We start from the raw sequence: 10,358 nt of genomic DNA on the forward strand, positions 1-10,358 counted from the left end.
TTTCCTCTTAGTAAGAGAATTGCAGATGAATTTTACTTTAGATTTCATATCATTCCATAATATGTAAACTTAATTTTTGCATACATATTAATTTAATTTATATGTTACTTTACATTCATGAAATGCATAGAGCTATTTCCAAAATTTATCCAGCAGCCTAAAAGGGAAAATCTGCAAACCACAGAGTGGGTATTCCAGGACTTTGGGGTCATGGGATTTTAATTTTCTTTCTATGCTTATTAACACTTTACGGATTTTTGTGATGAGATTGTGTCATTCTTATAATGAGACACTTAACAAATAGCTTTGGAAAGATCAACGTACTGGCCTGACCTATTTTCTGCCTACCCGTGTGTCTGTTGCATAGGAGGGGCCTTTGGTTAGCGTTTCTTCCTCCGTATCCTTATTCCTGCCTTGGCATTTAAATAATCACTGTTAGGGGCAGGACGGCTGTATGCTTTGCCAAGTTAGAGACAGTGATGCTCCCCTTGCGTTTGTTGCCCAGATGTGCGCTGTCACTGGTCTTCTTTTCTGTAGTGAGGCTCAGCCCTTAGATGAGGCGTTTCCAAGCATAGTGTTCATCACCTACACGCAGCCTTTTGTCCGTGTGTTGAAGGATAATGTGTCATCCCAAATATTGATATTAAGTCAAGTCATTCCATATTTGCCCTTGGGAAGGGCTTTGAGACTATAAAATTCACCATGCAGATCAGATGTGCATCAGGACAAATGCGTAGAAACACTTTCCACTGGTAGAGGCTCTGCCATGTGCCAGACTGGTATCATGTGCCTCATGAGTCCTAAATTAAACCTCCTCTGTGGACCTTTCTTGACCCTCGAGGGATGAGTGGTGCTGACTTCTCCGTGTGTTTACGGTGGCTTTTATTACTTTGTATAGTAAAGAGCTGTTGATGTGTTTCAACTTCTAGAACTCCCGATAGGAAAGTGCGGGCATCCACCCACTGATGCAGCCCGGTGAGCCCTACTGCCTGGCATTCATGCCCTTGACACATAGAGGATGACAGAGATGTTCACATGTCACTTCCAATATAGGAAAATAAAAGACTGAGTTTTTCACTTTGGATTCTTTCTCTTGGCTCCTCACTCTGTGGGAAGTCGGCTGCTATGCTGTGAAGATTTACAATATCCAGAGAGAGACTCCTGAAGCTCGACTAATAAGGATGGAAGCAGGCCAGGGGCTCCGCGAGAGAGCCCGGCAGCACCTCCCCCAGTTGAGTCTTCAGAGTCGCTGGCTCTGTCATCAGCACCACTGCGGCTTCATGAGAGATGCTGAGCTAAAGTCCTCCATTCAGATGGCTCCCAGTTCTGGATACTGAGAAACAACATGAAACAAGAAGTGCTTGTTGTTCTACCTTCTGAGTTTTGCAGTAATCACATGTCAGTAGATAGCTGACACAGGTTTTGGAAGTAGAATCAGGGTGCTGGTGTGACAAAGAACTCAAGTGTGATAGTGGCTTTGAACAAGGCAGCGGGGCCACAGGGAGGCACAAAGCGTGGAAGGACGTGTCAGTGAAAGCTCCACAGTCTTTGAAGAGCACACCGTCCACTCAAGTTAAGGCTTGAGAAGGCTGCCTGGGAGGGCCTCAAGGAAGATGAGAAAAGTCCTATTGGAAGCTGAAAAAAGGAGAATCTTTGATATGCTGCAGCAGAAATCTAGCAGGGCTGTCACTTGAAGTGATGCAAAGTAGAAAAATGTCCCTGATGAACTGGTTGAAATGGTTAAGGAAGTTTTTACCGGGGTGTTGGAAGTAGTTTCTGATTTTCTTCCTGTTGCTTTAAGGTAAAATTGCCTGAACACACACACACACACACACACACACACACACACACACACACACGGCAGAACAGTTAGAGCCAGGCCATGTTAGTGTACACAGTCATCTTACGAAGAGATCTGGGGACCTCTCCATCCAGGAGAGTGGACCCTAAAGGATTCATAGAAGTCCCTTGAAGTTGAAAGCATTGTACATTGACCCAGAATGAGAATGTCACAGCCGGAGGCAAGGCTCATTGTAGAGCATTTGTGTGGCGTGTGTAAGGCCCTGGTCTGATTCTCTGTATGTGGCTGTGTGGTGGAACCAAAATAAAATGCCCTGTGGTTGGACCTTCAAGTGTCAGAAAATAGAAGGCAGACTGAGAAAACTGCTGGGCCGGAGCATGTGCTCACTTTCGTGAGGATGGAGGCTGGCGATAAGAGTCTGCTGTGGCTGTGTCTGGATAGCCTCGTGCAGTCCTGAGCGGGGCTGCCAGAGGGGGTTGGGTCTGGGGTGTGATTAACTCATGGTACAATGCTCAGATTAAGTGTGCCAGGACTAAGGGTGGGGCATTACTAAGCACTCCACTAATTTGTTTGGTACCACCCTAATCTCACTAGCCTGCATACAACATGTGGGACAGAAAGAGGCTCGTCCTGTCACTTGCATGCCTGCTTTGCTGCCTTCTGCCTGTCGTGAGCTATTTCTCCTCTGTGATGGTCCTCTGCCAGGCCACCCTGCCTCGGTGTCGGCTGATCATAGACTGACGCCTCTACAAACTGTGCACCAAATACAGCTTTCCTCCTTTCACTTCGGGTGTGGGGTATTCTGTCTCAGCACTGAGAACAGTAACTAAGACATGAGCTGAACCAAAAGTCCAGAGAGTGAGGCTAGAGAATCACTTCTAGACCTCGACTACAGACCGAATCAGCCTGACATGCGCTGGGCTGGGTTTATAAACTGCTGCTTCCCTTCCCTGCTTTGGAATGAGGAGTAGGTCTGGTCCCTCCTTTGCATGTTAGGTTTGTGGCTATACGAAGCTTGTGTCTTTAGTTGTACGTGGGTGCAGGTCAAGGGAGCCATATTCCAGGAGCCATATATCAGAGACCGTACCTGAAGACCCTCATCTGAACCTAGACCTGATTTAGAAGGTAAGGGTTGACTTGGAGCTGGTGCTTCAGTGGGACTGTGGTGAGTTAGCACTGTGCATGAAGGAGGGATGTAGGTCACTGGTCAGCAGCTGCTGAGCCAGCCTCCTGGGACCCCTACTCCTGAGATTCAGTGGGGTTAATAATCTCCCCCGCCCATACTGTACTGGGTTGGTCTGGGTCCAACAGCATATGCTGGAAGTGATGGCATGTCACTCTTGAGACTAGTTTACTGAAGAGTATAGCTTCCATTCTGGGCAGCTCTCACTCGCATGGATCATCACCGTGGGAAAGCCAGCTGTCATGTGTTCAGGATGGCCAGGCAGACTCCAGAGGCCCATATGGTGAAGAACTTCCAGCCAATGACCACGCGAGGGGGCTTTCTTGGAAGTGTATCTCTAGTTAAGGCTTCAGGTGGGCCCTACCCTAGCTGCAACTTCATGAGACACTGTGTAGGAAGAGACTGCATTGGAGGCCTGGGATGGCTGGCCTCAGAGAGAAGCCTGCTTGCAAGATTGCCTCCTGGCTGGTATCTGGGAATTAGGAATAGCAGGGAAGAGTCCTGATCATTTCCTCATGGGTAAGAGTGCCTTGGTGTCTGGCTTATTGCTTTTCTCTTACTGCTGGAACAAATGCCTGACACCTCAAATTAAGGACGGGAATGTTTACTTAGCTCACAGTTAGTGGAGGTTTCAGTCCATACTCAGCTGGCTCCAGGGTTGAGCGGCACATGGCAGAGGGCAGCAGTTTGTGGGAGTGGAAACTAGCAAAGAGCAAAGGGAGGAGCAGCAGCTGTGGCAACTAGCAAGCTTCTTTCCCTTCCTCCTTGTAGGAAGCCCTTTTTGATCCTCCTCTCAGTCCAAGAAGTTTATATTTGTAATCCAAAATATGTTACTGGAATCTCATTAAGTTAATTCCAATCTACCACTTCCAGTGCAACCCACAGCAAGCATAGAGACACTAAGGCATATTTATAGTTATGGGGAACCCAAGGCTCCTAAGTCCAGCCGTGGTGATGGCTATTGGGAACAAAGGCCCCAACCCAGGGCTGAACCAAGATTTTATTCAGTCATGAAGGAGGAGTGGCTTGAGGATGAATGGCTGAGAATGGCAGGAAGTAGGTGAGCACTGTGAGCCGGGCTAGGTAGGCAGCCTGCATTTACCTCTGTGATATGCAGAGAGAAGGATATGCAGAAAGAGTAATCTGCATTATGCTATTGAGATAGTATCTAAAGTTTCGGGGGTCTGGTGCTTCAGCTCTGATGTGTAATCTTTCAAGCCCCAGGAAGTCACAGCCTCTCTCTCTAGGCTAGATCCCAGCTGACAGTGTGGAGCACTGGCTCTTTGTCCTATCTCGACCCAGCTCATATTAAAGACCAGCAGGTGTGAGTTATCAGGGAAATACACGTGCCTCAGAGACTACCAGCAGTGTCTCAGCTAAACCAACATGCATTGCTTAAAGCCAGCTGAAGAGATAAGGAAAAGTCCTGGCTAGCTCTGTACCTACCAATACATGGAGACAGGGTCAGGCACAGCCAAAATGGAGACGACCGCTCTGCTTTCAAGGGGGGTCACCCAGGTGGTCCTCCACACTTCTGTTGTATTCAGACTCTCTGCCCCAGGGCAGGTGTAGCTCTCACACTTTTAATCCCTGCATTGGAACACAAATTAATCCCAAACTCCAGAAGCCACCCCAGTGACTGCATGAGGCTTTGCAGGGACAACTAGACACAAACCATAACAATGTCCTAAACAGTGACTAAAACTATGCTGAATACCTACTTTCCATCAGGGATTCTGTACTTTGGATGCATTTGAAGCGGAGGGTGTAGCGCTCGCTTCGGCAGCACATATACTAAAATTGGAATGATACAGAAAAGATTAGCACGGCCCCTGTGAAAGGATAACATGCAAATTCGTGAAGCGTTCCATATTTTTAAATGAAAGCTCATGTATGGGAAAAAAAAATTACAGCCAACTCTCCCTCACACAAAGGACTTCTTTCTAGAACATATAAAGAACTAAAAAAATAGAGCCCCTAAAATTCAAAGACCCAATACAAAATGGTTTTCTCAGATGAATATATACTTCTTAGATAAAGAAATACAAATGACAAATAAATACATGAAAAAATGTTTAACATCATTGGTCATTCAAGAGATGCAAATTAAAACAACATTGAGATACTATCTTATGCCAGACAGAATGGCTTTTATCAAGAAGTCAAGCAATAGCAAATGCTGGAGGCGCTGGGGGGCGAAAGGAACCCTGCCCCACTGCTGGTGGGAGTGGACACTGCTGCAACCGCTCTGGAAATCTCTCTGAAAGCTGTGACTGAAGTCCCATTCAACCCAACTATTCCCCTCCTGGGCATCTTTCTAAGCAATCTGAAAACACTGTATCAACACCATGATATACTGCGCCCCTGTGTTTACAGCAGCACAATTTGTCATCGCTAAATCTTGGAAACACCCCAAATGCCCATCAGCTGAGGAATGCGGCATTTTAATACAATGAAGTATTACTCAGCTATAAGAAAGTAAATTTGAGGCTTTTCTACATAAAGGGACACAACTAGAGACCTTACTCTTAAGAGAAATAAATCAGACCTGCATGTGCAAACATCATCATGTCTTGCTAATTTAAGAACCTGAAAGAGTAAATAAAATCCAGTATGTACAATAGATATTGGTAAAAGTAAAAAATCTGTTCAAAGGGAAGGAGAAACTGGGAGGATGAAGAGGATGTGGAGTGTGGGAAGAGATGTATTTATGTCTGTATGTAGGATGGCTTGGATTACTGTACTGCTGATTCCTGCTGACCTAAAGGGGGAGCAGTTGATGCTTCATTCTTTTTCTTGTTCTTTTTAAGTTCTTGTAACTCTTAAAAACCAATTTTGCATGTTTATGTCTGAAAAACCTAAACAACTAATTTGAAAACAATTTTATGCAATACAGCAAGCATTGTCAAATTCTTACTGTTGTTTGGTGGAGTTCTGTATGTTTTTTTAAAATGTTTTCTTTTGTTTTACTCTTTTGCATTTTCTTTAGATAATAAAATAATTGATAATTGTAATCTGAATATTAAGAAAAAAGAAAAGAAGACACAGAGGGTGTGACCTGGGCACACCCTAGCCCTTGGGTGCTGAGCCAGTGACGTCGCACGTGCTGTCACAAGGCGGTGCTGGCCGGAGGAGCGCAGCCCATGGCGCTGTGAAGAGGAAGCCTCCGCAGCCGTGCCTGGCTCCCTCTCCAGCGGAGGGGCGAAGTGCTTGTTTCTGTCCTTTCGCTGCTCTAAATCATGCCCGTGAGTAATGTTCTGTGTGAGACTTGTAAATCCTTGAGCCGCCACCGAGCCTGAGACCAGCCTTGGGCCCCTCCCAACACGGAGGCCCGAGCCAGAAGCACCTAGATCCTTCCTCCGAAACTGCGCGATATGTTTCTTATTTTGATCTCTTGAGTTCTGAAATGGTTCACTATGCAGTAATGGTTAGTAAATCCAGAAAGCCAATCATTTCTTTTTCCCTAGCATGAGTACAGGTGTCGGTATGATTTGGCTGCGGTTGGACTGTGTCCCCCAGAGGGTCCTGGGTAAGCTTGGTCCCCAGTGGTGACACTGAGCTTCTAGCAACTTCAGGACTGGAGCCTGAGAGAAGGTCATGAGGTCATAGGGGCTCCCTCTGAGCTTGTGAGTTAATGTGATCTCATGGAGTGGCCGACCTTGCAGGAGTGAATTCTGTCTCTCAGAGGAGTTGCTGTAAATCAAGGCTACTGCGTATGCTTGGCCCCTCTGTTTTCTTTCCTACCCCTGTGCCATGTGGTGAAGTGGCTGGGGCCTTTATCAGGCGTCAGATGTCCTGCTGTCTGCATTTCCCTGCCGCCCTAACCAGGAGCCACTTCTCTTTATAAGTTATCTAGCTTCAAGTATTTTCTTGTGGCAACAGAAAGTGTGTGTTACAGAAATTTTTTTTTAATGAATTCATGATATTTTGCCTTTGAAGAATTTTTAGTTTATTTGGTTCTTTTGTTTTTATTCATGTATTTATTTGCTACAGGGTCCCACTCCACAGCTCAGACTCATAGTGATCCTCCTCTCTGAGCTTCCCCAGTGCCGGGATTACGGTTGTGCACCGCCACGCCCAGTTTTAGTGGCCCACATGGCGTGCCTGGGGTTCTGAAGCTGGCATGGCATGTGGTACTGGGGATCAAGCTCAGCTCCTTGTGCTTGCCAGGCAGGTGCTCAAACCACTGAGCTCTCTCTCCACCCCTTTATCTGGTTCTTTCACTGGAGAGATTTAAGCCATGGCTTGGTGTTATGCAGTGGGTTTGCCCTCTCTCTTTTGTCTGGAAGAACCAATCATGCTGGCATCAGTCTTCCTGACGGTTATCAGGTACTTCCACATTCTTTTTTTTGTAAGGGGGATTAAACGCAGGACCTTGCACTTGCCAAGTAGGTGCTTGTGCCAGTGCGCTATCTTTTCGGCTCTTCCACACTCTTATTTAACTGTGATTTGTGACTCAAGCATGTAAGAATTAGTGTGCGATCATACCTCATTTCTGTTAGCTCCTTTTTCGGTTCTGTGTCCCTCCCCTGCACCTTTTCTGTGTCGTGACACTAATAGCTATTCTTACCATTGAGCTAGAACCTTCTTCCTGCTGAGAAATGTCTAGGGGTTTCTGGGCTCCATAAGATACTTACATGTACCCACTCATGTTGCCTCCAACCGCGCTGCACGATTACTTCAAGAGAAGTCAGTGCCGTGCCTTGGACTTTCTGCTTTGCACTGTAGTTTGTGTCCTTTTCTGCCACAAATTACATTATTATTATTATTTTATTTCATTTTATTTTTTTGCAGAACCGGGGGTTGAACTCAGACCCTTGAGCTTGCCAGGGAAGTGCTTATTCTACTGAGCCATGTCCCTGGCCCACAAATTACTGTAAAATACACTTTATATAAAGAAGATTAAAAACTTTAAGTTTAAAAGGCCTCTAAGGTGAGGGAAACTCACAATGCGTCCTAGAAGTAGACTTCTTTAGGTAATTGATTTATAATTCTTTCCAGACGTGTTTCGTTTTTGTCCTGTCTCTTCCCCGGTGCTTGGGATGGTCCCCGGGTCCAGGGCGCCAGGCGAGTGCTCCACTGCTGAGCTGCGCTCCCAGCTTGAGAAGCACTCGCACCAGGAGACACGCGTGCTCTAAGTGCACATGCACGCGCGCGCACACACACGTGCACACACACTGTGGCGGCTCCCATGATGCCATTCTCGATCACTGTTAGAACTTTCCGTCCTGTAATGTCGCCTACCACAGGTCCCAGCAGTGACCTGAGTGGGGAGTCAGTTTCCTGATCTAGGGTGATCACACAGGTGCTGTCTTATTTCTCTCCTTTCCATCTAACTTCTTAGAAATTTGTTTTCCTCTTGTGTCAGACGATCACTTGTCCTTCTTTCAAAGGGCTTCCGTGCTGCTCTTTGCGGTCCTCTGCATCCCGCGCACTCAGCCGGCGGGGCTCGCGCCGCGAGGGCCCCCAGCCAGCTGCGCCATCGCTTTCCAGTCTCCCACGTTGGCTTCCCTGCAGAGGGTAAGGCTGGTCTCCTTACCTGCTCTTCATTTTCTGCTTCCATTTTGCTCATGGAATTAAGTGATACGAGTGCAATTTCTTTTTGAAAGAAATCCTAGACATCAACGAAAGCCCAGCCATGTGAAAGGGATTAACACTGGCTGGCACACACGAGCCCGCGCTGCTCCAGCCTTCCCCGTTTTTGAGCTCATCTCTCCCGGGCAAGGTTTTGCTGGGAAACCTTCTCTCTCCGCTTTCCAGGTTGTGTGGCATTTGGTTTGATGCTCTATGACCAGTGTGTCTATAATTACTGCTACTGGGGAGGTGGGGACACAAAAATGAGGTATCATTAACTTTTGCTGATTTTATCTTAAAAATATCTCCTTTTAGAAAGTTTAAGATGTATACTATATAAAGTTAGAGAGGATATATGACTTTGAAACTATGAAATATTTACACGTTGGAAATACTTGCTTTTGGCCTTATGTATTCATGATGCTTTCTCAGAGCAGTTAACACCTCTAAGGGGTATCTTCCCTTAGGAGATAAGGTTTTGTCCTGCATGTTTTTCTCTGATTTCTTTGTTTGCTTGTTTATTTATTTTGTACAGGTTCTCACTATGCAGCTCAGACTTGTAGTGATCCTCCTGTCTCAGCCTCCTCTCCAGCACTGGGATTACAGATGTGCGCCACCATAACCGGTTTTGGGTCCCGCATGGTGCACTAGGGGTTCCAGGGCCAGCACGGCATGTGGTATTAGGGATTGAACCCAGGTCCTTGCTAATGCCAGGCAGGCCTTTAGACTGTTGAGCTATCTCCCCAGCCCTGTCTGGCTTTATATTAATCAGCTTTCTATTATGATGGCAAAATACCTGAGAAAATCAACATAAAAAGAAGAAAAGTTTACTTTTTTTTTTTTTTTTTGTTTTATTTGGTACAGGGTCTCACTATGCAGCTTGGACTCCTAATGATCCTCCTGTCTTCAGCCTCCCCAGCATTGGGATTACAGGAGTGCATCACCATGCGCAGACTCAGTCCCTGGCTCAGCATGCCTGGGGGTGGGGCTGGCACAGCATGCCGTGCCAGGGAGCAAACCCTGGTCTGTGCACTTGCCAAAGCAGGTGCTTAGTCCACTGAGCTATCTCACTGGCCCAGAAAGGTTTACTTTGGTTCATGGTTTCAGAAGTTTCAATGCATGGGTCCTTGGCCTCGTTGCCTCGGGCCAGGGGTGGCGTAGCACATCACAGTGGAAACGTGTGACAGAGGCAGCTTCTTCTCCACATGGCAGCTGGGAAAGAGGGGGAGAAAGAGAAGGTACTAGGGCACCCATAGCCTCGTCAAGGGCACTGCCCCAAGAACCTAACTTCTTCCCAGCGGGCTCCGTCTCCTCAAGGTGCCACCATCTCCCAGCAGCACCATTTGGGCTGCAAGCCTCTACTACGTGACCTTCGGAGGCCACTCTAGACCTTGGGCTGATCTAAATTATAACAGCCTCAAAGGCAGCTCTGTGCAGGGGCTGAGAGTTCCCACCAGAACTCATGTAGTGGCTCAGCTGTGTTCTAGCTGTGTGACTCTGGCAGGTCATGAACCCCTCCATACTACATTTTACTTTATTCATAAATCAGGGGTTAAAAATACCCTTGGGTAGGGCTGGCGAACTAGCTCAGTGGATTAAGTGCCTGCTTAGGCAAGCACAGGGACTGGGATTTGACCCCAGCACCACATGCTGCACTGGCCCCACCCCTGGGCACGCTGAGCAGGCCACGGAGATTGGGCTTGGTGGCACACACCTGTAATCCCAGCTCTAGGGAGGTTGAGAACAGGAGGATCACTACAAGTCTGAGCTGCGTAGTGAGACCCTGTATCAAATAATATA

The 10,358-nt window shown here is 46.9% G+C and overlaps 1 protein-coding gene and 1 non-coding gene across 4 annotated transcripts in view; both read left to right on the forward strand.

Moving 5' to 3' along the window:
- Window positions 1-10,358, forward strand: part of Rgs6 (regulator of G protein signaling 6) — a 657,652-nt gene that overhangs the window by 65,531 nt on the left and 581,763 nt on the right. The window lies entirely within an intron of this gene.
- On the forward strand, window positions 4,755-4,861 carry LOC111813391. Its single transcript, XR_002818667.1, has one exon. It is a non-coding gene; the product is annotated as a U6 spliceosomal RNA (small nuclear RNA).

This window comes from Octodon degus, unplaced genomic scaffold, assembly GCF_000260255.1.
Source record: "Octodon degus isolate 3935 unplaced genomic scaffold, OctDeg1.0 scaffold00007, whole genome shotgun sequence".
Taxonomy (NCBI): Eukaryota; Metazoa; Chordata; class Mammalia; order Rodentia; family Octodontidae; genus Octodon; species Octodon degus.